Raw genomic sequence first — 24,940 nt, forward strand, 5'->3', positions numbered from 1 at the left:
GAATAATAACAGGAGTCAGGTGTGGGAGGCGGGAGTGTATTAGGACAGCTGGGTGTAACTGTGTAACACGCAGAATAATAACGGGAGTGAGGTGTGGGAGGCGGGAGTGTATTAGGACAGCTGGGTATAACTGTGTAACGCAGAATAATAACGGGAGTGAGGTGTGGGAGGCGGGAGTGTGTTAGGACAGCTGGGTATAACTGTGTAACGCAGAATAATAACGGGAGTGAGGTGTGGGAGGCGGGAGTGTATTAGGACAGCTGGGTATAACTGTGTAACGCAGAATAATAACGGGAGTGAGGTGTGGGAGGCGGGAGTGTATTAGGACAGCTGGGTATAACTGTGTAACGCAGAATAATAACGGGAGTGAGGTGTGGGAGGCGGAAGTGTATTAGGACAGCTGGGTATAACTGTGTAACGCAGAATAATAACGGGAGTAAGGTGTGGGAGGCGGGAGTGTATTAGGACAGCTGGGTATAACTGTGTGACACGCAGAATAATAATGGGAGTGAGTTGTGGGAGGCGGGAGTGTATTAGTACAGCTGGGTATAACTGTGTAACGCAGAATAATAACGGGAGTGAGGTGTGGGAGGCGGGAGTGTATTAGGACAGCTGGGTATAACTGTGTGACACGCAGAATAATAACGGGAGTGAGGTGCGGGAGGCGGGAGTGTATTAGGACAGCTGGGTATAACTGTGTGACACGCAGAATAATAACAGGAGTCAGGTGTGGGAGGCGGGAGTGTATTAGGACAGCTGGGTGTAACTGTGTAACACGCAGAATAATAACGGGAGTGAGGTGTGGGAGGCGGGAGTGTATTAGGACAGCTGGGTATAACTGTGTAACGCAGAATAATAACGGGAGTGAGGTGTGGGAGGCGGGAGTGTGTTAGGACAGCTGGGTATAACTGTGTAACGCAGAATAATAACGGGAGTGAGGTGTGGGAGGCGGGAGTGTATTAGGACAGCTGGGTATAACTGTGTAACGCAGATTAATAACGGGAGTGAGGTGTGGGAGGCGGGAGTGTATTAGGACAGCTGGGTATAACTGTGTAACGCAGAATAATAACGGGAGTGAGGTGTGGGAGGCGGGAGTGTATTAGGACAGCTGGGTATAACTGTGTAACGCAGAATAATAACGGGAGTGAGGTGTGGGAGGCGGAAGTGTATTAGGACAGCTGGGTATAACTGTGTAACGCAGAATAATAACGGGAGTAAGGTGTGGGAGGCGGGAGTGTATTAGGACAGCTGGGTATAACTGTGTGACACGCAGAATAATAATGGGAGTGAGTTGTGGGAGGCGGGAGTGTATTAGTACAGCTGGGTATAACTGTAACACGCAGAATAATAATGGGAGTGAGGTGTGGGAGGCGGGAGTGTATTAGGACAGGTGGATATAACTGTGTGACACGCAGAATAATAACGGGAGTAAGGTGTGGGAGGCGGGAGTGTATTAGGACAGCTGGGTATAAATGTGTAACACGCAGTATAATAACGGCAGTGAGGTGTGTGAGGCGGGAGTGCATTAGGATAGCTGGGTAGAATTGTGTAACATGCAGAATAATAACGGGAGTGAGGTGTGGGAGGCGGGAGTGTATTAGGACAGCCGGGTATAACTGTGTAACCCAGAATAATAACGGGAGTAAGGTGTGGGAGGCGGGAGTGTATTAGGACAGCTGGGTATAACTGTGTAACGCAGAATAATAACGGGAGTAAGGTGTGGGAGGCGGGAGTGTATTAGGACAGCCGGGTATAACTGTGTAACCCAGAATAATAACGGGAGTGAGGTGTGGGAGGCGGGAGTGTATTAGGACAGCTGGGTATAACTGTGTGACACGCAGAATAATAACGGCAGTGAGGTGTGGGAGGCGGGAGTGTATTAGGACAGCTGGGTATAACTGTGTGACATGCACAATAATAACGGCAGTGAGGTGTGGGAGGCGGGAGTGTATTAGGACAGCCGGGTATAACTGTGTAACGCAGAATAATAACGGGAGTGAGTTGTGGGAGGCGGGAGTATATTAGGACAGCCGGGTATAACTGTGTAACGCAGAATAATAACGGGAGTGAGTTGTGGGAGGCGGGAGTGTATTAGGACAGCTGGGTATAACTGTGTAACACGCAGAATAATAACGGGAGTGAGGTGTGGGAGGCGGGAGTGTATTAGGACAGCTGGGTATAACTGTGTAGCACGCAGAATAATAACGGGAGTGAGTTGTGGGAGGCGGGAGTGTATTAGGAGAGCTGGGTATAACTGTGTAACACGCAGAATAATAACGGGAGTGAGGTGTGGGAGGCGGGAGTGTATTAGGACAGCTGGGTATAACTGTAACACGCAGAATAATAACGGGAGTGAGGTGTGGAAGGCGGGAGTGTATTAGGACAGCTGGGTATAACTGTGTGACACGCAGAATAATAACGGGAGTGAGGTGCGGGAGGCGGGAGTGTATTAGGACAGCTGGGTATAACTGTGTAACACGCAGAATAATAACGGGAGTGAGGTGTGGGAGGCGGGAGTGTATTAGGACAGCTGGGTATAACTGTGTAACACGCAGAATAATAACGGGAGTGAGGTGTGGGAGGCGGGAGTGTATTAGGACAGCTGGGTATAACTGTGTGACACGCAGAATAATAACGGGAGTGAGGTGCGGGAGGCGGGAGTGTATTAGGACAGCTGGGTATAACTGTGTGACACGCAGAATAATAACGGGAGTCAGGTGTGGGAGGCGGGAGTGTATTAGGACAGCTGGGTGTAACTGTGTAACACGCAGAATAATAACGGGAGTGAGGTGTGGGAGGCGGGAGTGTATTAGGACAGCTGGGTATAACTGTGTAACGCAGAATAATAACGGGAGTGAGGTGTGGGAGGCGGGAGTGTATTAGGACAGCTGGGTATAACTGTAACACGCAGAATAATAACGGGAGTGAGGTGTGGAAGGCGGGAGTGTATTAGGACAGCTGGGTATAACTGTGTAACACGCAGAATAATAACGGGAGTGAGGTGTGGGATGCGGGAGTGTATTAGGACAGCTGTGTATAACTGTGTAACGCAGAATAATAACGGGAGTGAGGTGTGGGAGGCGGGAGTGTATTAGGACAGCTGGGTATAACTGTGTAACGCAGATTAATAACGGGAGTGAGGTGTGGGAGGCGGGAGTGTATTAGGACAGCTGGGTATAACTGTGTAACGCAGAATAATAACGGGAGTGAGGTGTGGGAGGCGGGAGTGTATTAGGACAGCTGGGTATAACTGTGTAACGCAGATTAATAACGGGAGTGAGGTGTGGGAGGCGGGAGTGTATTAGGACAGCTGGGTATAACTGTGTAACGCAGAATAATAACGGGAGTGAGGTGTGGGAGGCGGAAGTGTATTAGGACAGCTGGGTATAACTGTGTAACGCAGAATAATAACGGGAGTAAGGTGTGGGAGGCGGGAGTGTATTAGGACAGCTGGGTATAACTGTGTAACCCAGAATAATAACGGGAGTGAGGTGTGGGAGGCGGGAGTGTATTAGGACAGCTGGGTATAACTGTAACACGCAGAATAATAACGGGAGTGAGGTGTGGAAGGCGGGAGTGTATTAGAACAGCTGGGTATAACTGTGTAACACGCAGAATAATAACGGGAGTGAGGTGTGGGATGCGGGAGTGTATTAGGACAGCTGGGTATAAATGTGTAACACGCAGTATAATAACGGCAGTGAGGTGTGTGAGGCGGGAGTGCATTAGGATAGCTGGGTAGAATTGTGTAACACGCAGAATAATAACGGGAGTCAGGTGTGGGAGGCGGGAGTGTATTAGGACAGCTGGGTATAACTGTAACACGCAGAATAATAACGGGAGTGAGGTGTGGAAGGCGGGAGTGTATTAAGACAGCTGGGTATAACTGTGTAACACGCAGAATAATAACGGGAGTGAGGTGTGGGAGGCGGGAGTGTATTAGGACAGCTGGGTATAAGTGTGTAACGCAGAATAATAACGGGAGTGAGGTGTGGGAGGCGGGAGTGTATTAGGACAGCTGGGTATAAGTGTGTAACGCAGAATAATAACGGGAGTGAGGTGTGGGAGGCGGGAGTGTATTAGGACAGCTGGGTATAACTGTGTAACACGCAGAATAATAACGGGAGTCAGGTGTGGGAGGCGGGAGTGTATTAGGACAGCTGGGTATAACTGTAACACGCAGAATAATAACGGGAGTGAGGTGCGGGAGGCGGGAGTGTATTAGGACAGCTGGGTATAACTGTGTAACACGCAGAATAATAACGGGAGTGAGGTGTGGGAGGCGGGAGTGTATTAGGACAGCTGGGTATAACTGTGTAACACGCAGAATAATAACGGGAGTGAGGTGTGGGAGGCGGGAGTGTATTAGGACAGCTGGGTATAACTGTGTAACACGCAGAATAATAACGGGAGTGAGGTGTGGGAGGCGGGAGTGTATTAGGACAGCTGGGTATAACTGTGTAACACGCAGAATAATAACGGGAGTGAGGTGTGGGAGGCGGGAGTGTATTAGGACAGGTGACCGGCGGCAGATTGCTGGTGACCCGTCTATGACGGAGGCAGAGTCCTGACACAGCGTGGGATTGTGCGGTGACACACTGTGGAAAGTGACATTACTGCCACACTCCCTCCCTCGCTCTGTGTGTTATGTGCACAGCTGGATCACCAACGCCATCTGAGACCTATTAGCTATGCGGTCTCTGCACTGGCGATGCCGACCTGTCCTGTCACCGTTAAGGCCCATACACATTAGACGATGTCGCTCTGTGAGCGACATCGTCTAACGTTTCTCCATCCCGGGCCGGCCGGTCGGCGGCCGCCTGTACGCACTGAGCGATATGACCGCTCATATCGCTCAGTGACGTCACGCCCCCGCCAGCCCTGTGAGAAGGTCGTGGACGACAGTCCACATCCTTCATGCATGCCCTACCGACAGCGACGATCGTTGCCGACCCACGGGGCCGCGCATTGGTCGTTGCTGGCGGCATACACACTTAACGATAAAATGAGCGACGTCGCTCAAGGAGGGGGAAAATGAGCGACGTCGCTCATTTTATCGTTAAGTGTGTATGGACCTCTACTCCCTGTGATTGCTCTAATACAATATATTCAAATAAAAAATACCCGAGTCCCCCTCAGCTGTAATCTGCTAATGCGTATGCTAGCGCAATATATATCTTTTTGTTTGTTTGTTGTTGTTTTTTTTTTAATACAAGCGTCCAGGCAGAAAGTGTGTGTGTGTGTGTGTGTGTGTGTGTGTGTGTGTGTGTGTGTGTGTGTGTGTGTGTGTGTGTGTGTGTGTGTGTGTGTGTGTGTGTGTGTGTGTGTGTGTGTGTGTGTGCGCGTTCACCTACACAATGATTGCGTTTATCTATATATTTGTGCAGCGCATTTTACACCTGAAATTAAATGATGCAATTTGCAGGATAAGATCCTTCGTGAAAGTTTTACATACAAACCGCATAACAAAACAAAAAAACACAACAACAACAATATTATTTAGCAGGAATATATCGCACAGACTACGCATTACTGAGGTGTATTACTACATACACATAACATGAACATTTGTAACTAACTATCTCCACCATGCTCCCTGTTGGGTGTGGATCATCAAATCGACAGTCTCTAGGTCGACCACTATAGGTCGACAGTCACTAGGTTGACAGGGTTTCTAGGTCAAAAGGTCGACATACTTTCACAACAGCCGATGTTTTTTACACAGGGTCTAGCGAAGCCTTTCAGTCGCACTGCTGGCCGCAGAGTGATTGCCATGAAGTGGGCGTTTCTGGGTGTCAACCGACCGTTTTCAGGGAGTGTTCGGAAAAACGCAGGCGTGCCAGGAAAAACGCAGGGCGTGTTTGTGGCGTCAAAACAGGAACTAAATAGTCTGAAGTGATCACAAAAAAAACTCATGTCGACCTTTTGACCTGTCGACCTAGCACATGTTGACCTAGAAACCCTGTCAGCATTCAGGCCCTGTCGACCTAAACATTGTCGATCTTCAGACCGGATCCCTCCCTGTTACCGCTCTGTAGCAGCCATGTTAGGAAGGCCCAATCAGAGCAGACAATGAGTGACTGACCTCTTGCTGAACCGTCTTTCCACAAACGCTCTGTGCAGATTGGATGACTCTTGTAGAGGGCGGGGCCACAACTGACCAATTACTGGAATCTTGTTGGCTTTTTTTGACAAGCATCAGCACACATGGAATCAGGGTCCTGCACTAGACATGTGGAAGGAGCGTGTGACTCCTGTACTGGGGGGGGGGGAAGAGGAATTCATTATAACAGAGCTGCAGTAGAATATCAGGGTAGCACCGAACAGCAGATTTTACATTTATGGTACAGATCTGCAAATTTCAACTTTGGTATTTATTAGGGTGTATAAAAGGCCGTGTTGGCACATTACTGCCTTCTTCATCTGTCTGTATACATGTACAGACACATCTCACAATATAACCCGTTACCCTGACCACGTTCCATCGTATACACCACTTGTACTTATTGTGTATGTCACAGCTTAAATCATTTCTCATTCCGTAGACAATTTACAACACCGACCCCTGCGACCCATTTTTCTAGCCGGTAATTATATATATTATATATACACCCTCACATGCCAGCACACCCCTGCTCTTATTATTAACCCCTGCCATCACAGCAGAAGCCGCAGACAATTATAGGCGAAGACCCTGTGACCGAGTACATTTAAGCGGAATTCAGCTCATTTTATTCCAGTTCTGCGGCTGCTGGAAGTCACGACCGCCTTCCATCACCATAAAATAACAGAACGATATAACAGTGCAGACAGGCAGGGACGGAGAGGCTTTGGGGATCCTAATCGCGGACTAGCAGAACAAGAAACATCTCCGCTGGAAAATGAAAGCGCTACAAGTGCCTGTTGTGTCTGACAGTTCTGCGGCTGCCAGTGGACGCGTTTCATTTAAAGGTTATCCCAACAGGTTTCCGACAAAGACAGCAACTCGTCAAGAGGGCAAACGTAGGAGAAGACATTAATGCAGATCATCCGCAGTGCCAGACATCATCTAGATCAGGGGGATTCGTCTGTGCCCAGAATAAATCACAGCTCATAATGCTGGAATAATTAGGCCCTTAAAGGATTTGGGCAGGCACTTAATATGCGGAAGAGCTGTCATTAGGAGTGTGAAGTCCGTCTCATACCCCCTAAGTGTTATACAAGTCCCACGTGCGGCAACGTCGACGGAAAATAATAATACTGGGCACTCGGAGCTCTGTGCTTATACCGTTCGCACATACAGGAACCATGCTGCTGCCCCTGGTACCATGTGCATAGCCAGATTAAAGGTGGGGGTACAGGGCATACTGTACCTAGAGCCCCCCCCCCCTCCCCTCTGTTAGAGGCCCTCTGGCCGGAGCACAATGACATCACTAGCTCTCCCTCTTGTGCAGCAGCAGAACCAGGCAACCAGAAAGTGAGCAGAACAGTATGGAGTGCAGGCAGACACACATGAGTATCAGGTTTCATGAGCTACCAATGGAGCTTCCCGGCCAGAGGAGAGATAGGAGGGAGGAGAGAGATGTAAGTGACACAAGGATCCCAGCTTCTCCTCCTCCCCACCTGGGTGTCTGGGGAACCCCCTACCTGGGTAGCACTTTGTTCCTCCTGGAATGGATTATGTTCAGAGGTAAGCACAATCTAATAAACGGGTGTGGTATTGAAAGTCGACAGTAACTAGGTCGACAATGTCTAGGTCGACCACTATTGGTCGACAGTAACTAGGTCGACAGGGTGTCTAGGTCGACACGGTCTTTAGGTCGACATGTTCTAGGTCAAAAGGTCGACATGAGTTTTTAATGTTATTTTGGTGTCGTTTTCTTCGTAGAGTGACCGGGAACCCCAATTAGTGCACCGCGTCCCCTCGCATGGCTCGCTTCACTCGCCATGCTTCGGGCATGGTGCCTTCGCTCCGCTACCGCTTCGCTTGGCACAGATTACCGTTCCAATCGTAGTCCACGTGGATCGTTAAGTATGAAAATGTTCAAAAAAATTGTGAAAAACTCATGTCGACCTTTTGACCTGTCGACCTAGAACATGTCGACCTAAAGACCCTGTCGACCTAGACACCCTGTCGACCTAGTTACTGTCGACCAATAGTGGTTGACCTAGACATTGTTGACCTAGTTACTGTCGACTTTCAGTCCGGATCCCCTAATAAACATCCACCTTCCCCCGGGCCCCTGTCTAAAGTGTAATCCTAGGAGACACTAGGCAGACATTGTGCCCTGAGCACACATCAGGGATTATACTCCCCTCAATTACCCCCCCCCCCCACCCCCCGAGCACTGATGTCTCAGCCATGGGATGACCATGATAGATGAGTTTGCAACCATCAATAATCTATGGTGGTTTTCCATCGATGGTGGGAGGCCGATGTTGAGAGAACTATGGCAGTGATGGTGCAACGGCTGAGGTCTGCATGTGCGCAACACTAGTCCATCGATGGCTAAACCATTGATGATTCTCTATCGATGGTTTAAATCTTCAACAATGGCCATCCTTATCCCAGCCTCCAGGTATATAAAGCTACTCTACGTATATACTGTACATAGGGAAACCAATGTTGCCAAATGTATAGACCAGCTATGTATTGGCAATGTTTGTAATTGACACCTACCCATAAATATATCACAACATTTACTGGCAGCTTAAAACGACCTGTGACTTGTTAGCTGTTGCAGAACTACAAGTCCCAGCATGGCACACAGACCAGAGCGCCTGTAATTACACAAGACAGGCTAGGCTCTTTGTGATAATCTGCGTGTTATCCTACACACTAGTTACATATGCTGCATGTGGTATGTAGGCAGGTTATAAGCTCCCCACACACAGTACTGTATTAGTATAATACTGGTAACGATAGACAGTGACACCACCCAGGACACAGTCACAGAGATCTCACAATGCGTCTCTCTATAACATTAGCACACAGTAACAGATGTATCATCTCCCTTCTGGAAAGGTACTGGGATCAAATCGCTGTTGTCTTGAGCAAATTAAGGTACACAAAAGTAACAGAGAGCACGGTTACCCTGTGCACACTACTGAGAGCAGGAGGATAACATGGGAAATGGACTTACAGTTCTGGAGGTCAGATGAGCAGAGTTTGGTGCCTGCAGCGATATAATAAAATAAGTATATGAGAAAGGAGATAAAAATAATATAATGATGTATATAAATACTGTTACATGGTAACGTATGGTATCACTGAGCAGGACAGTATATAGCGTTACAGGACATATGGCAGCATATGGTGTCACTGAGCAGTATAGTATATAGCATTACAGGACATTATATGGCAGTATATGGTATCACTGAGCAGTACAGTATATAGCATTACCTGATGTTATATGGCAGCATATGGTGTCACTGAGCAGTACAGTATATAGCGTTACATGACATTATATGGTAGCATATGGTATTACTGAGCAGGACAGTATATAGCGTTACAGGACATTATATGGTAGCATATGGTATCACTGAGCAGGACAGTATATAGCTTTACAGGACATTATATGGTAGCATATGGTGTCACTGAGCAGTACAGTATATAGCATTACATGACGTTATATGGCAGCATATGGTATCACTGAGCAGTACAGTATATAGCGTTACAGGACATTATATGGCAGCATATGGTATCACTGAGCAGTACAGTATATAGCGTTACAGGACATTATATGGCAGCATATGGTATCACTGAGCAGGACAGTATATAGCGTTACATGACATTATATGGCAGCATATGGTGTCACTGAGCAGGACAGTATATAACGCTACAGGACATTATATGGCAGCATATGGTGTCACTGAGCAGGACAGTATATAGCGTTACATGACATTATATAGTAGCATATGGTATCACTGAGCAGGACAGTATATAGCATTACCAGATGTTATATGGCAGCATATGGTGTCACTGAGCAGTACAGTATATAGCGTTACAGGACATTATATGGTAGCATATGGTATCACTGAGCAGGACAGTATATAGCGTTACAGGACATTATATGGCGGTATATGGTATCACTGAGCCAGTGGTGGAACTAGCGAGCGGTGGGCCCAGGTGCGACAAAATGCTTTGCCCCCCCCCATCCCATCCAAGTCCACCCCCTCACCCCTGGAGAGGATCTGGTGAGGGGAACCTGCTCAGGGCCAGAGAAATGGATACCTAGCAACAGTGCCGTAACTAGACATTGCAAGAAACGGCATCGGAGCCCCACCCCTGCATGCAAAACAGGGGCAGTGCGCGCGTAGGCGCACGCAAAAATACATAGTGGCGTGGCTTCGTGGGGAAGGGGTGTGGCCAAAAAATAATACCAATTCATTAAACGGTGCACAGTAGTCTCCATTATTCAAATTACGCCGCACAGTAGCACCACTACACCAGATAGAGACCCTTTTACACCTTACAGCGGACAGCGTCCCCTTTTTACACATTACTGCAGACAGCATCCCCCTTTTTACACATTACGGCAGACAGCATCCCCCTTTTTACACATTACGGCAGACAGCGTGCACTTTTTACACATTACGACAGACAGCGTGCACTTTTTACACATTACAGCAGACAGCGTCCTCCTTTTTACACATTACAGCAGACAGCGTCCTCCTTTTTACACATTACGGCAGACAGCGTGCACTTTTTACACATTACGGCAGACAGCGTCCCCCTTTTTACACATTACGGCAGACAGCGTCCCCCTTTTTACACATTACGGCAGACAGCGTCCCCTTTTTACACATAACGGCAGACAGCGTGCCCTTGTTACACATAACGGCAGACAGCGTGCCCTTGTTACACATAGCGGCAGACAGCGTACACTTTTTACACATAACGGCAGACAGCGTGCCCTTTTTACACATTACGGCAGACAGCGTCCCCCTTTTTACACATTACGGCAGACAGCGTGCACTTTTTACACATTACGGCAGACAGCGTCCCCTTTTTACACATTACGGCAGACAGCGTCCCCTTTTTACACATTACGGCAGACAGCGTCCCCTTTTTACACATTACGGCAGACAGCGTCCCCTTTTTACACATTACGGCAGACAGCGTCCCCTTTTTACACATTACGGCAGACAGCGTCCCCCTTTTTACACATTACGGCAGACAGCGTGCACTTTTTACACATTACGGCAGACAGCGTCCCCCTTTTTACACATTATGGCAGACAGCGTGCACTTTTTACACATTATGGCAGACAGCGTGCACTTTTTACACATTACGGCAGACAGCGTGCACTTTTTACACATTACGGCAGACAGCGTGCACTTTTTACACATTACGGCAGACAGCGTCCCCTTTTTACACATAACGGCAGACAGCGTCCCCCTTTTTACACATTATGGCAGACAGCGTCCCCCTTTTTACACATTACGGCAGACAGCGTGCACTTTTTACACATTACGGCAGACAGCGTCTCCTTTTTACACATTACGGCAGACAGCGTGCACTTTTTACACATTACGGCAGACAGCGTCCCCCTTTTTACACATTACGGCAGACAGCGTGCACTTTTTACACATTACGGCAGACAGCGTCCCCCTTTTTACACATTACGGCAGACAGCGTGCACTTTTTACACATTACGGCAGACAGCGTGCACTTTTTACACATTACGGCAGACAGCGTGCCCTTGTTACACATAGCGGCAGACAGCGTACACTTTTTACATATAACGGCAGACAGCGTCCCCCTATTTACACATTACGGCAGACAGCGTCCCCCTTTTTACACATTACGGCAGACAGCGTCCCCCTTTTTACACATTACGGCAGACAGCGTCCCCCTTTTTACACATTACGGCAGGCAGCGTGCACTTTTTACACATTACGGCAGACAGCGTCCCCTTTTTACACATAACGGCAGACAGCGTGCACTTTTTACACATTACGGCAGACAGCGTCCCCCTTTTTACACATTACGGTAGACAGCGTCCCCCTTTTTACACATTACGGTAGACAGCGTCCCCCTTTTTACACATTATGGCAGACAGCGTCCCCTTTTTACACATAACGGCAGACAGCGTGCCCTTGTTACACATAGCGGCAGACAGCGTACACTTTTTACATATAACGGAAGACAGCGTCCCCCTATTTACACATTACGGCAGACAGCGTCCCCCTTTTTACACATTACGGCAGACAGCGTCCCCCTTTTTACACATTACGGCAGACAGCGTCCCCCTTTTTACACATTACGGCAGGCAGCGTCCCCCTTTTTACACATTACGGCAGGCAGCGTGCACTTTTTACACATTACGGCAGACAGCGTCCCCCTTTTTACACATTACGGCAGACAGCGTCCCCCTTTTTACACATTACGGCAGACAGCGTCCCCCTTTTTACACATTACGGCAGACAGCGTGCACTTTTTACACATTACGGCAGACAGCGTCCCCCTTTTTACACATTACGGTAGACAGCGTCCCCCTTTTTACACATTACGGCAGACAGCGTCCCCTTTTTACACATAACGGCAGACAGCGTGCCCTTGTTACACATAGCGGCAGACAGCGTACACTTTTTACACATTACGGCAGACAGCGTCCCCTTTTTACACATTACGGCAGGCAGCGTGCACTTTTTACACATTACGGCAGACAGCGTTCCCTTTTTACACATTACGGCAGACAGCGTGCACTTTTTTTTTTTTTAATTCTTTATTTTTCATTTTGTAATATAAAACATTTTCCAAATATGTCAATATACATATCATAGAATAGAACGTAGGCAACAGTCTCACGTCTTATCAACTGTAGTTATATGCATCATTAAATGTTTGCATATATATAAAAAAAAAAAGGAATCAGCAGGTTCATCTATCTTTTCTTAAACTGTGCAACGTTCGGTAGAATTGACAAAGTCTGGAATCAAGAAAAGCCTCATTACGATATCGCTTAATAACATAGCTTTTATAGAAAATGTGAGGCAGTAAACATTTGGAAACAAATAGATAAAGAGGAAGACAAAGGGAAGAAGGGGGAGAGGTGGGAAGCAGAATGGGGAGGGGAGTAAATAGGCCACACATGTAACACATATAGAAGTTAGGGCGGGGGCCCTAATAACCTCCGTCATCAATGTATAGTCAGGGTGCATAATCAGAATAGGTGTTAGTGGTCTTGAATTCAATCCAAGGGAGCCAAGTAGCTATGTAATCTGAGTATTTGTCTAAGGCGGCATAATAAACATCCTCCATATGCATATAAAAGTCAATGCGCTGGAACCACTCCCATATTGTCGGTGGGTTAGTGGATCTCCAACGTACCGGGAATACAGCTCTTGCTGCGTTATTTAAGTGTTTAAGGAGGGATTTCTTGTAACGAGAAAGGGGTATATCTGAATGTGATAATAGCCAAAAATCCGGGCCCGGCGGGACAGGGCCACCTAAAATCTTTGTGGATAGATCTATGATCGTATTCCAAAATGGGGTAATTGACAGACAGTCCCACCATATGTGGATCAGTGTGCCCGTATCTCTACCACATCGCCAGCACAGAGGGGAAACCGAGGGGTAAAATTTATGCAGAAGGGACGGGCATCTATACCATCTTGTCAGTAATTTGTATTGCGTTTCCACAATGTCCAGACTAGTGGAGCATTGTGCCATAACCTTGCAGTGCGTATCCCAGTGGATCTTGATTCCCCGGTGTATGAAATCTTTATCCCAAGCGTCACAAAAGGAGGGGACAGTAGGAAAGTAACCCTGCTGAAGAATCTTGTAGATTCCCGACACTACATGTATGGGGGTCATCTCTTGACTGCACATGGATTCAAAGGGCGTAAGAGTTTTATACAAGTCTATCGTCTCTCGTTGCGAGGTAACAAAATGGTGTACCTGAAGGTAGAACCAGTAATCTTTAGTGGGAATGTCGCCCGCTCTCTGTATTTCAGGGAACGTTTTGAGTTTGCCATGTGCAAGCAAGTGACCCACCCTAGTCACACCCGCCTCCTCCCATCTAGAAGCAATCCTATTAGACCCTCCCGGGGGGAACAACGGGTTGTCGAAGATAGGCATAAGGGATGTTCGCCTAGACGAGATTCCCATCTTATAGCGAAGCGTCCGCCATAGAGCTAAAGTAGGCCCCACAGTGGGGTGTGATGAGCGTTTAAATCTAGGGAGCCAGGGCACTGCTTGTAGGTTAAGGCTGGTAGAAGATGACTCCAGTTCCACCCATTGCTTCCTATGTGAGATGGGACGGGACCAGTCTACAACTCTATGCAATAATGCGGCGTGGTAGTATGCAGAAATCATAGGCAATTGCTGTCCGCCTTGGGATTTCAGTCTAGATAAGTGGCTATGTTTGAACCTAGGTTTCCGACCACCCCAGACAAAATGGCTTATCGCCTTGTGTGCTTCAGCTAAAAATTGAGGTGGAAGTTTTAAAGGAATGGTTTGAAAAAGGTATAGTAACCTGGGGAGAATGTTCATCTTTACTATATTTATACGGCCTAGCCATGAAAACCTCTGCGTGAGCCAGTGCCTCATCTCCTGTCTTAGCTTGCGGAGTAGTGGGGTATGATTGATAGTAGTTATAGTGGTGAGTGTCGCTGGAATCTGGATTCCCAGATACGTAATATGGGATTTTTGCCATGTGAATTGGAACGATTGTGATAGGAGGGATGCCGTGGCAGACGGAAGCGTGACATTCATCGCCATAGATTTTGAATAATTAATTTTAAAATTCGACATATCTCCAAACCGAGCGAATTCCATCATAAGGTTGGGTAGAGAGATCAATGGATTCGTTGTGACTGCCAATAAGTCATCGGCAAAGAGGGCCAAGCGATGGTCGGTGTTGCCTACCCGCAGTCCCGCAATGTTAGGGTTGCATCTGATCGCACGCGCCAGGGCTTCCATGCATAAAACAAAGATTAAGGGTGACAGCGGGCAACCCTGGCGTGTGCCGTTTGTGATTGATATGGGCTCCGAAAGGACGCCGTTCACCCTAATCCGAGCGGACGGGGCCTTATATAATGAGAGGATTTTTTGTAAGAAAACATCCCCCAGACCCAGTCGTCGAAGCACTGCCTCCATAAAATCCCAATCCACCCGATCAAAGGCCTTTTCTGCGTCTGTGGAAAGGAGCATAAGAGGCGTATTCGTCATCTGCGCGTGCGCTATTAGATCGATGACTCTAATAGTATTGTCTCTGGCCTCCCTGCCCATAACGAAGCCGACCTGATCTGGGTGGATTATATCTGGCAGTAGCGATTTAAGGCGATTAGCCATGAGTTTTGCAAATAATTTTACATCTACATTTAATAGCGATATCGGCCTATAGCTAGAAGGGAGCGTCGGGTCTTTGGAGTCTTTTGGAATGACAGTAATATGGGCGCTCAATGACTGTTTCGAGAAAGGGGCCTTTGGTGATATGGCATTGAAGGCCTGTAGGAGAAGGGGGCTGAGTTTATCCTGAAAGGCCTTATAATATGTGACTGGGAAACCATCCGGCCCCGGGCTTTTACCATTGGGAGTCGCCTTTAAGGCAGCCAGCAGTTCTTCCCCAGTAAAGGGGTCATCTAGTGCCCGAGTAATGTCCGGTGGGAGAGTCGGGAAAGAGATTTCATCCCAAAAAAATTGTATGTTGTGTTTGTGATCGGCTTGTGCAGTTGTTGTCCGCTTAGAGTTCAGGTTGTATAAGGCTGAGTAATAAGTATGGAAGATCGCTGCTATCTCTGTGTCAGAGGCCCTGGATACCCCGTCGGAACCTGTGAGCTTAGGTATGTACATTAAAGACCTCTGGGCTCTGAGAGCCCGTGCCAGAAGTTTTCCGGGTTTATTTCCCCATCTATGATATTTGTGTCTACATTTACGGAATGCTCTACGGGTTCCGTCACTGAGTAAAGTATTAAGGGCTTGCCTCGCTGTTTGGAGTTCAACAAAAGTGTCTGACGCCAATAATAAGGCGTTTCTACACTCAGCTTTCTGTTTTTTCAGGCGTGAGCCTAGTTGTATGCACTGGCCTCTAATCACACATTTGTGTGCCTCCCACAACACAACCGGGGATGTATCTCCAGTCGTATTCAAAGAGATGTAGTCGTCTATTGCTGCCTCAATTTGGCCCCGGTAGGCAGGGTCCCGAAGGAATTGTTCATTGAATCTCCAACGCCAGTGTTTGGGGGGGGGATGACGGAGGGCGAGGGTTAGTGTAATCGGTGCATGATCTGACATTGTTACTTGGCCGATAGTTGCATCGACCAGTAAATCCAGATGGGCATGGCTCACGCAGAGGTAATCTATCCGAGAATATGAGTTATGTGGGGGTGAGTAAAAGGTAAAATCTCTATCTGAAGGGTGCAGAAGACGCCAGGCGTCAACCAGTTGAAAATCATGTAAAACAGCTCTAAATCGCCTGGACTCTCTAAGCGTATTTCGTGGAGACCCAGACGAGGAATCTAAGCGAGGTTCAAGGACCCAATTAAGATCTCCACCCACCACTAGGGTACCCAGTATTTTTGTTCGATTAGTTCCAACGATTCTCTAAGGAACCGGGTTTGGCCCTGGTTAGGTAGGTAGAGGTTCACAAAGGTGAATGTCTGTTGGGCCACGGTAGCTTTAACCAGAATCCCTCTTCCATCGCCGATCAATGTTACGGAGACATCCAGCAATCTCAAATGTTTGGCAAAAAGGATGGCAACACCTCTAGCCTTCGCCCCTGAGTAATCGTTATAGTAGGCAGTGGGAAAATGACGAGAGCGAAGGCCAGGGGAAGCCCCTTGCTTGAAATGTGTTTCCTGCAGGAAAACGACCTCCGCCCCATCAGTATGTAAGGTGTGTAGTAGGCCTGATCTCTTCTCGGGGATATTTAAACCCTTTACATTGTACGAAACAATTTTTAAGCTAGCCATTTAGAAAAGAAAGCAGGGATCGATTCGCTGAATGATACGTCTCGAGTACGACTCCTACACACTACTACACCTTGAAATAACTGAAGTTGGTAGTGGCACGGGGGGGGGGGGGGGGAGAATAGGTGGGTGGACACATGAGGAAAGAAAGGGAGACACAGGAATTGTAACATAAAAAAAGAAATAGAAAAACCAAAAAAGAAACATAGACAACAGCATATAGTAGCAGTCTCTGCACTGATAGCCACGGGTATAAATTAAGTATCCCATGGTCTAAAAAATATACAGCAGAGAAGAGGGGGTCCAGAGGGTGATACCGGGCTCAACAATTTTAGGTAAGCAGGTAAAGTAATAATCTAATAATTTAACGGGATACATTCTAGGCAGGAGGGAAATGGGTAGAAGAAAACAAATCAACCACCTCCTCTCCCCTTACCACCTAATCCCCCACAGCTCATAGGAAATCGCCCACGTTGACTACGTAAATAGTTTCTAATATTAAGAAAAAAGGTAGACACTTTCATGGCCGCTGGGGCACATACATCAAACATCCAAAAAAAAAAGGAGTAATGTGAGCATGTAGTGGGATAACCAAGAAAGAGAAGGAAAAAAGGAATATCACAATTTAGGATGGCCGACTGAATCAAGAGATTTCCTGTGCTTCATCAGGTTTGCCGCTCCGAGTGCGTCGTCTGGAGGTGCCCACTTTTTTCCAGGATTCCCTGCGGGGCATTGCCGAAGTGGGAAGCTGCAGCGGGTCTGTCCAATTCGGCAGTGAGATTAGCGGCAAGCCCAGGGCGGTGCAGAATGATGGGACACCATCATAGTCCTCAAGAACATGTCTGTTTCCGTCCCGGGTAACTTGGATGCTTAGAGGAAAGCCCCAGCGGAACCTGATATCCTTCTTCCGAAGAGCTTCCGTAAGGGGATGGAGGAGACGCCTCTGCTGTAGTGTCATCCAAGAGAGGTCTTGGAAAACTTGTATGTGGTGTCCATTAAAATCTATGGTCGAGGCCTGTCTGGACTTCTGTAATATAGTCTCTTTCACTTGAAAGTAGTGTAACCGGCAGATGACATCTCTAGGCCGCTCCGTAGGTGCTCCCCTCGGCCGTAGTGCCCGATGTGCTCTGTCAAACTCTATTTGGGAGCTGGGATCGACACCAAGAAGGTTGTTGAATATTGTAGTCAGTGTCGCCACCAGGGTATGTGGCTGCACATCTTCAGGCAGACCTTTGACCCTCAGGTTGTTCCGTCGACCTCTGTTGTCTATATCATCCAGTCTACGTCTCATTTCATTGGTGGTGCGTGAGTATCGAGATACTAGATCGTGGAGGTCTGCAAGCTTAGAGTCCGTTGCGTCTCTGTGATCTTCCAGATCGACCACTCTATTTGCTACGTGCGTGAGATCGGACTGGATGGTGGACAAGCTCGCCTGTAGGGAATCATGGATTCTTTTTTCCATATTAGACAAATCTTGTTGAATGTCTTGGCGAGTCGGAAGAGAGCGTAACTGCATGAGGACTGCCGCCATATCCGCAGAGTCCCTGCTCGCAGGTCCAGCTTGGCGGTGTTTCGGAGAGGGCGAGGCCTCGGTCTCCTCCATTATGGTTGGCTGCAAGGAGTCAGGGAAAGGCACGGAGATGGCGGGATCAGGAACAGGGGCGCCAAATAGAGAATGAAAGGCTGCAGCTTGTGTGGTCGCAGGTTTGTTTTTTTGGCGCGATACCAGAACGGCGCCGTCTTGTCATCTGTCTAAGTGGAGAGAGCAGAGTCCAGAACGATGCCCCTAGAAAGGAAACATTAGAACATATCCCAATTTGAAGTAGAACCCGTTATCCCCTCTGCGTGGTCTGGCCTTGTTATAGCATAATATACGTCAGGCGAGCTCCTGTTAGCGCTGGTACCAACAGCATGGCAACACACAGAACATGGCGGTTCATGCTCTGCTGTTGTCGCTCACATAGCCCCTGCGGGGAGGCCGCACCGCTGTCCGCTGCTGTCAGGGGAATGGCTACCGCTGGGTCGCAGATGCTGTGGGTCAGGTAGTGTGCCTCACTTAGGCTCTTCAGATAAATCGCGGGCCGGGGGTGCCCGCAGTAGAGAATGGTAAAGTCAAGGCGGGAGGTGGTCTGCAGGAGGTCACACCGGTCAGCAGTTTCTCTGCCGTCCACGGCGTATCAGAGCGGCCGCCACTACGGGGTCCCACTGTCCAGAGGTCTCACTGGTTTTATTTTTATAGGCTGCGATAGCGCAGAGGAGCCCAGGAGGCAAGGAAGGTGCACAAGGAGGGGTGCGCAGGCACACGGGCCTATAGAGGAAGGGGGGGTAACCCCTCTCGTCCAGGGGGAGCTCAAAAATCCAGTCCCTGGTTCCTGCCAGGTGAGAGGGCCGCAACCCGCAGAGTCGGCTTACGCCTCCTCCCGATTCCGCGGCTCCCTCCCACCTATATTCGAGCACGGGGGTATGAGAGCCGGGGTGTATGTATTAGGGAATGGGGAGCCTCTGGAAAGGCAAGGGAGGACAATTACAGTTTCTTAGACCGGGCCCAGGGCAAGCCCGAGACGGCACCTCTTACCTCCCTGCCGTCTGCTCCCGTCCCGATGTACGAGGCACCCGCCGCGCTCGTCCTGCTGCCAGGAGTCGCAGTGTCTCAGCCGCCCGGAGCTGCGGCGCCGAAGCAGGGGACGTCAGGTCAGGTGCCGTGCGTCTCCGTCCAACCCGGAGTCCCAGCAAGATGGCGGCCGCTCTCGCCGCGTACCCCGCCGCCCGGGTCTCCAGGGATCTTCAGCACCGGGTGTCCGCAGGGGAGACCAGCGTAGGGCAGGTGAGCAGCAGGTCCCGTCTAGGTATTCAAGGGAGCCGGGGAGGGTGACTGCACGGCTCTCGCAGCGCAGGTCGGGTCAGGCCTCTACTCCAGGTCCCGGCTTCAGTCTGGGGGGAGGGCCGCAACCCGCAGGAGCGCTGAAAAGCTCTCCCCGATTCCGCGGGATCCCCCCAGGTCACTCCAAGCCAGCCTGGGTACAGTAAGGTAGAAGGATAGGAGCGGGTAAGGGGGTCCAAGTACTCCAAAATGTACTTTTTGCAAGTCGTCCAGCAGGAGCTCACAGGCTGCACTACTTTCCTTTTCAGTTGCCTGGCCACGCCAGCGTGCACTTTTTACACATTATGGCAGACAGCGTCCCCCTTTTTACACATTACGTCAGACAGCGTGCTCTTTTTACACATTACGGCAGACAGCGTGTACTTTTTACACATTACGGCAGACAGCGTGCACTTTTTACACATTACGGCAGACAGCGTGCACTTTTTACACATTACGGCAGACAGCGTCCCCCTTTTTACACATTACGGCAGACAGCGTCCCCCTTTTTACACATTACGGCAGACAGCGTCCCCCTTTTTACACATTACGGCAGACAGCGTCCCCTTTTTACACATAACGGCAGACAGCGTTCCCTTTTTACACATAACGGCAGACAGCGTGCCCTTGTTACACATAGCGGCAGACAGCGTACACTTTTTACACATAACGGCAGACAGCGTGCCCTTGTTAAACATAATGGCAGACAGCGTCCCCTTTTTACACATTACGGCAGACAGCGTCCCCCTTTTTACACATTACGGCAGACAGCGTCCCCCTTTTTACACATTACGGCAGACAGCGTCCCCTTTTTACACATTACGGCAGACAGCGTCCCCTTTTTACACATTACGGCAGACAGCGTCCCCTTTTTACACATTACGGCAGACAGCGTCCCCTTTTTACACATTACGGCAGACAGCGTGCACTTTTTACACATTACGGCAGACAGCGTGCACTTTTTACACATTACGGCAGACAGCGTCCCACTTTTTACACATTACGGCAGACAGCGTCCCACTTTTTACACATTACGGCAGACAGCGTCCCCCTTTTACACATTACGGCAGACAGCGTCCCCCTTTTTACACATTACGGCAGACAGCGTGCACTTTTTACACATTACGGCAGACAGCGTGCCCTTGTTACACATAGCGGCAGACAGCGTACACTTTTTACATATAACGGCAGACAGCGTCCCCCTTTTTACACATTACGGCAGACAGCGTCCCCTTTTTACACATTACGGCAGACAGCGTCCCCCTTTTTACACATTACGGCAGACAGCGTCCCCTTTTTACACATTACGGCAGACAGCATGCACTTTTTACACATTACGGCAGACAGCGTCCCCCTTTTTACACATTACGGCAGACAGCGTCCCCTTTTTTACACATTACGGCAGGCAGCGTCCCCCTTTTTACACATTACGGCAGGCAGCGTGCACTTTTTACACATTACGGCAGACAGCGTCCCCTTTTTACACATAACGGCAGACAACGTGCCCTTTTTACACATAACGGCAGACAGCGTGCCCTTGTTACACATAGCGGCAGACAGCGTACACTTTTTACACATAACGGCAGACAGCGTCCCCTTTTTACACATAACAGCAGACAGCGTCCCCCTTTTTACACATTACGGCAGACAGCGTGCACTTTTTACACATTACGGCAGACAGCGTCCCTTTTTACACATTACGGCAGACAGCGTCCCCCTTTTTACACATTACGGCAGACAGCGTGCACTTTTTTTTTTTTTTTAATTCTTTATTTTTCATTTTGTAATATAAAACATTTTCCAAATATGTCAATATACATATCATAGAATAGAACGTAGGCAACAGTCTCACGTCTTATCAACTGTAGTTATATGCATCAATAAATGTTTGCATATATATAAAAAAAAAGGAATCAGCAGGTTCATCTATCTTTTCTTAAACTGTGCAACGTTCGGTAGAATTTACAAAGTCTGGAATCAAGAAAAGCCTCATTACGATATCGCTTAATAACATAGCTTTTATAGAAAATGTGAGGCAGTAAACATTTGGAAACAAATAGATAAAGAGGAAGACAAAGGGAAGAAGGGGGAGAGGTGGGAAGCAGAATGGGGAGGGGAGTAAATAGGCCACACATGTAACACATATAGAAGTTAGGGCGGGGGCCCTAATAACCTCCGTCATCAATGTATAGTCAGGGTGCATAATCAGAATAGGTGTTAGTGGTCTTGAATTCAATCCAAGGGAGCCAAGTAGCTATGTAATCTGAGTATTTGTCTAAGGCGGCATCATAAACATCCTCCATATGCATATAAAAGTCAATGCGCTGGAACCACTCCCATATTGTCGGTGGGTTAGTGGATCTCCAACGTACCGGGAATACAGCTCTTGCTGCGTTATTTAAGTGTTTAAGGAGGGATTTCTTGTAACGAGAAAGGGGTATGTCTGAATGTGATAATAGCCAAAAATCCGGGCCCGGCGGGACAGGGCCACCTAAAATCTTTGTGGATAGATCTATGATCGTATTCCAAAATGGGGTAATTGACAGACAGTCCCACCATATGTGGATCAGTGTGCCCGTATCTCTACCACATCGCCAGCACAGAGGGGAAACCGAGGGGTAAAATTTATGCAGAAGGGACGGGCATCTATACCATCTTGTCAGTAATTTGTATTGCGTTTCCACAATGTCCAGACTAGTGGAGCATTGTGCCATAACCTTGCAGTGCGTATCCCAGTGGATCTTGATTCCCCGGTGTATGAAATCTTTATCCCAAGCGTCACAAAAGGAGGGGACAGTAGGAAAGTAACCCTGCTGAAGAATCTTGTAGATTCCCGACACTACATGTATGGGGGTCATCTCTTGACTGCACATGGATTCAAAGGGCGTAAGAGTTTTATACAAGTCTATCGTCTCTCGTTGCGAGGTAACAAAATGGTGTACCTGAAGGTAGAACCAGTAATCTTTAGTGGGAATGTCGCCCGCTCTCTGTATTTCAGGGAACGTTTTGAGTTTGCCATGTGCAAGCAAGTGACCCACCCTAGTCACACCCGCCTCCTCCCATCTAGAAGCAATCCTATTAGACCCTCCCGGGGGGAACAACGGGTTGTCGAAGATAGGCATAAGGGATGTTCGCCTAGACGAGATTCCCATCTTATAGCGAAGCGTCCGCCATAGAGCTAAAGTAGGCCCCACAGTGGGGTGTGATGAGCGTTTAAATCTAGGGAGCCAGGGCACTGCTTGTAGGTTAAGGCTGGTAGAAGATGACTCCAGTTCCACCCATTGCTTCCTATGTGAGATGGGACGGGACCAGTCTACAACTCTATGCAATAATGCGGCGTGGTAGTATGCAGAAATCATAGGCAATTGCTGTCCGCCTTGGGATTTCAGTCTAGATAAGTGGCTATGTTTGAACCTAGGTTTCCGACCACCCCAGACAAAATGGCTTATCGCCTTGTGTGCTTCAGCTAAAAATTGAGGTGGAAGTTTTAAAGGAATGGTTTGAAAAAGGTATAGTAACCTGGGGAGAATGTTTATCTTTACTATATTTATACGGCCTAGCCATGAAAACCTCTGCGTGAGCCAGTGCCTCATCTCCTGTCTTAGCTTGCGGAGTAGTGGGGTATGATTGATAGTAGTTATAGTGGTGAGTGTCGCTGGAATCTGGATTCCCAGATACGTAATATGGGATTTTTGCCATGTGAATTGGAACGATTGTGATAGGAGGGATGCCGTGGCAGACGGAAGCGTGACATTCATCGCCATAGATTTTGAATAATTAATTTTAAAATTCGACATATCTCCAAACCGAGCGAATTCCATCATAAGGTTGGGTAGAGAGATCAATGGATTCGTTGTGACTGCCAATAAGTCATCGGCAAAGAGGGCCAAGCGATGGTCGGTGTTGCCTACCCGCAGTCCCGCAATGTTAGGGTTGCATCTGATCGCACGCGCCAGGGCTTCCATGCATAAAACAAAGATTAAGGGTGACAGCGGGCAACCCTGGCGTGTGCCGTTTGTGATTGATATGGGCTCCGAAAGGACGCCGTTCACCCTAATCCGAGCGGACGGGGCCTTATATAATGAGAGGATTTTTTGTAAGAAAACATCCCCCAGACCCAGTCGTCGAAGCACTGCCTCCATAAAATCCCAATCCACCCGATCAAAGGCCTTTTCTGCGTCTGTGGAAAGGAGCATAAGAGGCGTATTCGTCATCTGCGCGTGCGCTATTAGATCGATGACTCTAATAGTATTGTCTCTGGCCTCCCTGCCCATAACGAAGCCGACCTGATCTGGGTGGTTTATATCTGGCAGTAGCGATTTAAGGCGATTAGCCATGAGTTTTGCAAATAATTTTACATCTACATTTAATAGCGATATCGGCCTATAGCTAGAAGGGAGCGTCGGGTCTTTGGAGTCTTTTGGAATGACAGTAATATGGGCGCTCAATGACTGTTTCGAGAAAGGGGCCTTTGGTGATATGGCATTGAAGGCCTGTAGGAGAAGGGGGCTGAGTTTATCCTGAAAGGCCTTATAATATGTGACTGGGAAACCATCCGGCCCCGGGCTTTTACCATTGGGAGTCGCCTTTAAGGCAGCCAGCAGTTCTTCCCCAGTAAAGGGGTCATCTAGTGCCCGAGTAATGTCCGGTGGGAGAGTCGGGAAAGAGATTTCATCCCAAAAAAATTGTATGTTGTGTTTGTGATCGGCTTGTGCAGTTGTTGTCCGCTTAGAGTTCAGGTTGTATAAGGCTGAGTAATAAGTATGGAAGATCGCTGCTATCTCTGTGTCAGAGGCCCTGGATACCCCGTCGGAACCTGTGAGCTTAGGTATGTACATTAAAGACCTCTGGGCTCTGAGAGCCCGTGCCAGAAGTTTTCCGGGTTTATTTCCCCATCTATGATATTTGTGTCTACATTTACGGAATGCTCTACGGGTTCCGTCACTGAGTAAAGTATTAAGGGCTTGCCTCGCTGTTTGGAGTTCAACAAAAGTGTCTGACGCCAATAATAAGGCGTTTCTACACTCAGCTTTCTGTTTTTTCAGGCGTGAGCCTAGTTGTATGCACTGGCCTCTAATCACACATTTGTGTGCCTCCCACAACACAACCGGGGATGTATCTCCAGTCGTATTCAAAGAGATGTAGTCGTCTATTGCTGCCTCAATTTGGCCCCGGTAGGCAGGG

At 48.4% G+C, this 24,940-nt stretch overlaps 1 protein-coding gene across 2 annotated transcripts in view; it reads right to left on the bottom strand.

Annotated features, from left to right (window-relative positions):
• Positions 1-24,940, bottom strand: part of TTLL11 (tubulin tyrosine ligase like 11) — a 604,411-nt gene that overhangs the window by 105,256 nt on the left and 474,215 nt on the right. For both annotated transcript variants that reach the window (XR_010182918.1, XR_010182917.1), the window contains exons 9-10: positions 9,123-9,155; positions 6,086-6,259 (exon numbers count right to left, since the gene is read on the bottom strand). The gene's annotated coding sequence lies outside the window, so the exon portion shown is untranslated. The remainder of the gene's footprint in view (positions 1-6,085; positions 6,260-9,122; positions 9,156-24,940) is intronic.

Source organism: Pseudophryne corroboree, chromosome 8, assembly GCF_028390025.1.
Source record: "Pseudophryne corroboree isolate aPseCor3 chromosome 8, aPseCor3.hap2, whole genome shotgun sequence".
NCBI classification, from domain to species: Eukaryota; Metazoa; Chordata; class Amphibia; order Anura; family Myobatrachidae; genus Pseudophryne; species Pseudophryne corroboree.